This window comes from Etheostoma spectabile, chromosome 13 (genome assembly GCF_008692095.1).
Source record: "Etheostoma spectabile isolate EspeVRDwgs_2016 chromosome 13, UIUC_Espe_1.0, whole genome shotgun sequence".
NCBI lineage: Eukaryota > Metazoa > Chordata > Actinopteri > Perciformes > Percidae > Etheostoma > Etheostoma spectabile.
In genome coordinates, this window is record NC_045745.1 from 7,511,101 (window position 1) to 7,516,817 (window position 5,717).

The following is a 5,717-nucleotide window of genomic DNA, read 5'->3' on the forward strand; positions in this document are numbered from 1 at the left end:
GCTTCAGACAAGCAATGAGTTCAAAGACTGAAAATAAACCAAAATAATATTACGCTTTCTTTGCCTTGGGAAGTCCTTAGGCTTTGAATGCACTCCCTGCATTTCTTCTTCATGCTGATGTGCTACAGCTTGCACTGCAAACTCATACAGCCCTCTGTCACGTTAATTAAACCCACGTTTACATTGGCTGAAGAAAAGAAAATAAAGCTCCTGTTAAATGTGTGAATGAAATATTAATTAGAGAATAATGAGAGGGTTTGATGGATCACTTGGAAAAACTGATAAATGGGCGTAATACTCGCACACGCTATCCAATTCTGAGAAAATGTGTCCAATCTTCTGACTGGTACTGCACAGTATATGACACAGTAGAAAAAAAGAAAAAAAAAACTGACCGCTCAAGACTTGATCTTTAATTCAAGTAGCTGATACGATTCTGTGTGTATGGGCAATCTAAATAAATCAATGCTCAGAGAGACTGGCAATCAATTAGGCCCCAAACATGGATCCTGAGGGACACCGGCTCTGCTGGATCTCTAAGCAGCTGAGAGCTCTGATAAAATGGGTCAGATTTAGAGTATACCCAAACTAAAATCATTTAAAGAGATCTCCATTTAGTTTTCACAAGGACGTGTGAAATATACTCTCACTGTACTGTAGTTTTATACATTCCTCAAACGTATTTATCGTATGAATGTAATTTCCCCCCTGCATGATCAATAAAGTATGTCTTAATCCTATTTTAGGGGTAGAATAGGAATACAACAGTGAATTTAGTTTGCGTAGATCTAGCTTGATATTGCTTATTTCTCTGTGCTGTAGAACTGCCTTTAGGGAAATACAAAGAGCGTAGTGTTGCATCGGGGAATACATTCTTTCATTATGATATATGTGGCCAATGTGGTTTATTCCAAAACAGCTCAGCATTTGTATTATCTGGAGAGTATAGAGTCCTCTGGAGAGGTCTTTAATTGGATTTGCTGATAAGAATATAAAGATATAGCACTGTGGATTGAGCTCTGCATTTTGACTCGGCCACTTCAGGACTCAAACAGCTGCTGTTCAGAAGCAAATCCTGTGATGCTTTGGCTCCATGTTCGGGGTCATTGATGGAGAATCAATCTACCCAAAGTGGCAGTTCTCTTGCAGACTGCAGCAGGTTTTCCTTTTTATCTTGCAGTATTCACTTCCCTTCTACCAGGACAAGCCTTCCATCAGCGGTGGAAGACAGATTTGCATTGTTTACTTAAGTAAAAGTACTAATACCAGACTGTAAAAATACTGTTACAAGTAAAAGATCTGCAATAAAAATATTACTTAAGTATCATCAGGAAAATGTACTCAAAGTATCAAAAGTAAAAGTACAGACAAATCCTCACATTTTTACCATTGTAATAAATAAACTACACGTTATTTGTTTGCAACAATCTTAATTTGTAAAGTAACTAAAGCTGTCAGATGAATGTAGTGGAGTAAAAAGTACAATATTTCTCTCTGAAATTTAGCAGACTAGAAGTGGCATGAATAGAAAACACTCAAGTAAAGTACAAATACCACAAATGTAGGCTTAAGTACATTTCACCATTGCTTTCCAAGACGTGCTGCTGCAAAGATTCCCTGCGTCATCACACTGCTGTCATCGTTTTCGTCGTCATCACTGATGAAGCACCCAGGCAACAGTCGTTATGCGCAGCATCTCCCACCTCTTATTGTATCAGCCGTGGAACCTGGTACTCCAGGTTGGTTTTGGTCTCGACATCTTTCAAAGGTCTCGTTTTCATCTCGGAATCGACAGCCTTTTTACTCGGCCTCGTCTATGTCTCAGATAAAGAGGACTCCAGATTTTATCTCAGGACCGGTCAAGATCACAACTGCTCTGATGTCACTAAGTTGCCTGTGCATTGTCTAAATAATTTGTTCCAATCATTACTGTGATTGGATATTTAAACCTTTCTCTCCGCCCCCTTAATCATGCATTTCACCCGCTTAGTCTTTGTATTTGTTTGCTCATAGAAAACAAAATGAAACGCCTTCACATAAAATCCACCCAATCCCTTGTGATTATTTTATCAAGGCATGCCTTGGTCTTAGTCTTGACTCGGGCTCGCCCTGCTTTGGTCTTAGTTTTGACTTGGTCTCGCCCTGCCGTAGTCTTAGGCTGTGTCTCAAATCGCGCACTTCTGTACTAAATACGAACTCTTTGAGTACATAGTGCGTTCACATTGTCGAAGTGCGGTCAAATGCAGTGCACTTAAAATACCCGGATGGTGCACTCAAACCGGTCACAAAGTTAAGTGTAGATCGATGGACCCTTTCCACACTCAACGGTCGCCATCTTGGCTACGTAGCGGAAGGGGCGGAGCTAACAACCGTTGAAAAACTAGATAGCGGCGGCCGAAGACGCGATAGCGAGACCGACGGAGCAATACAAAGTTGAACGTGAGTCTTTTTGCTATACATATAAGCCACTTGTAAATGTATATTTGGTTAATTTTACAGTCGACAATTTTTGTACCACGAATTATAACGTTTATTAGTACCGTAATTTGACGTGCTAGCAAGCCAACCTTAGCTAGCTAACAGCGGCAGTTTAACCATATTGGCAAATAAGTTATAAGCTAACGTTACATGTGTTGTAGTATATTGTTGTTTGTGTTAAACTTTCGTCCCATTGTAGACGATTTTAGTGTTAGATGTATGATCTTAACAAGTTGTACATAATCTGATGTGAGCGTTAGCTCAGCAATACAGCAATCAGCTGATTGTCTGCCGGGTAACAGTAGCGTAACGCTAATGTTAAAACGTATCTGCTGTTACTGCCTCCACCTGATGTATATACTGCCTCCACCTGATGTATATCCTGTATACAGTGGTGTGAAAAAGTGTTTGCCCCCTTCCTCATTCCTGTTCTTGCAGTTTGTCACACTTAAGTGTTTCGGAACATCAAACCAATTTAAACAAGTCAAGGACAACAAGTAAACACAAATGCAATTTGTAAATGAAGGTGTTATTTTAAAAGGTGAAAAATCCAAACCATCATGGCCCTGTGTGAAAAAGTGATTGCCCTAAACCTAATAACTGGTTGGGGCCACCCTTAGCAGCAACAACTGCAACCAAGGTTTGCGATATGTGCAATGAGGCTTTTACAGCGTCCTGGAGGAATTTTGGCCCACTATCTTTGCAGAATTGTCCTAATTCAGTTACATAGAGTGTTTTCGAGCATGAACGGCCTTTTTAAGGTCCTACCACAAACATCTCAATAGGATAGGTCAGGACTTTGGCTAGGCCACTCCAAAGTCTTCATTTTGTTTTCTTCAGCCATTCGGTGGTGGACTTGGGTGTGTTAGGATCATTGTCTCGTGCAGAACCCAAGTTCGTTTCAGCTTGAGTACGAAAAGATGGTCGGACATTCCTTCAGGATCCTTGGTAGACAGCAGAATTCATAGTTCCTTTTATCACGGCAAGTCTTCCAGGTCCTGAAGCCGCAAAACAGCCCCAGACCATCACATAACCACACCATATTTTACTGTTGGTATAATGTTCTTTTTATGAAATGCAGTGTTCCTTCTACGCAGATATACTTGGACACACACCTTCCAAAGAGTTCCACTTTTGTCTCATCGGTCCAGAATGTGTCCCAAAAGTCTTGGGATCATCAAGATGTGGTGTGGAGAAATTGAGACGAGCTTTGTTCTTTTTGCTCAGCAGTGGTTTTCTCCTTGGAACTCTGCCATGCCATTTTTGCCAGTCTTTTCTGATGGTGGAGGCATGAACGCTGACCTTAATGAGGCAAGTGAGGCCTGCAGTTCTTTGGACGTTGTTGTGGGTCTTTGTGACCTCTTGGATGAGTCGTCGCTGCGCTCTTGGGGTAATTTTGGGCGGCCGGCCACTCCTGGGAAGGTTCACCACTGTTTCATGTCTTCGCCATTTGTGGATAAGGCTCACTGTGGTTCGCTGGATTTCAAAAGCTTTGGAAATGGCTTTATAACCCTTTCCAGACGATAGATCTCAATTACTCTTTCTCATTGTTCCTGAATTTCCTTGGGTCTCGCATGATGTGTAGCTTTTAAGTATCTTCTGGTGGACCTTACTGTGTCAAGCAGCTCTATTTAAGTGATGCCTTGATTGTGAACAGGTGTGGCAATAATCAGGCCTGGGTGTGGCTAGAGAAATTGAACTCAGGTGTGGACAACCACAGTTATAGTGTGTTTTAACAAGGGGGGCATCACTTTCACACAGGGCCATGATGGTTTGGATTTTTTTTCACCTTTAATAATAAACACCTTCATTCACAAATTGCATTTTGTGTTTTTGTGTTGTCCTTGACTATTGTTTAATGGTTTGATGTTCCGACACACTTAAGTGTGACAAACATGCAAAGGAACAGGAAATGAGGAAGGGGGCAAACACTTTTCACATACTGCCTCCACCTTATGTATATCCTGTATATACTGCCTCCACCTGATGTTATATTCGTATAACCCGTCTCTTCAGGGACAAACGAGGAAAAGAGGGCCGTCATTTAGGGGTGACGATGGCCATCAGACCGTAGAAGGATCCCCTGGAGAGTCTGGAATCCCCCTCATGTCCCTATCCCATCAGACTAGCTACGGCCGGGGGGAGCCTGCAGAACTACACAGCAAATTTTAAAAAAAAATTATATTAAAAGTATTTAACTTTTATCTTTTGTATTACACGTTGCATGACTGTAGCAGCACATATATGAATATAAAGGAAGGGTCTATTTAATGTCAATTCTGTTACCTTTGCTTTCACTATTGTATTGTCACTGTATGAAGACCATTTAGAACAAAAATACAACTTAAATGAAAGAGTAATGATGGTTTGTCTATTAGGTAAGTTGTAAGGGTAATGCTTCACAACAACATCTATCTATGGGCCACAAGGATGTCCTCATTAAAACCGTTGAGCATTAAAATGAACAGTAACGTAATGAATGATTTATTACTTTACTGATTTTTAGGCAGAAACTAAGATATACATAAAAGAGTGGACTGCAAAGAATAGGTATATTAATGAATTAAGAGTGCAGTAACAAGAACGAATATTACGATACAGTTGTGTGTACTGTTTGAAGTCATGGGGGGGGGGGGGGGGGGGTGACATGACGGCGGTGTCGCAATCGTCATCCTGGCGTGACACGGAGCAAATGTATCACATTATTTTGTTTAAACGATCAAAAAACAACGGAATAATTTTTCGCAAAACACAATAGCAGTCTGGAATGCTCTCCCGAGGTGAAAATCCCAATTGTACAGAAGAAGAAGGGATTAAATCTGATCGTCATTCGGGAAGTGCATATGGTAGTGCGTGTTTGAGACAACCATCTCTGTCAAAATTTACGCACTATGCAAGACAGTACGTAGTGCACGAAGTGTACTTCTGTAAGTGCACTAAGGGAAGTGCGCGATTTGAGACACAGCCTTAGTCTTGAATCAATCTGGCCATGCCTTGATCTTAATCTTGACCCCTTCTCGCCCTGCCTTGGTCTTAGTCTTGACTCGGTCACGCCCTGCCTTGGTCTTAGTCTTGACTCGGTCTCGCGCTGCCTTGGTCTAAGTCTTGACTTGGTCTTGTCCTGCCTTGGTCTTAGTCTTGACTCTGTCTTGCCCTGCCTTTGTCTTAGTCTTGACTCGGTCTCGCTCTGCTGTTGTCTTAGACTTAACTCGGTCTCGCCCTGCCTTGGTCTTAGTCTT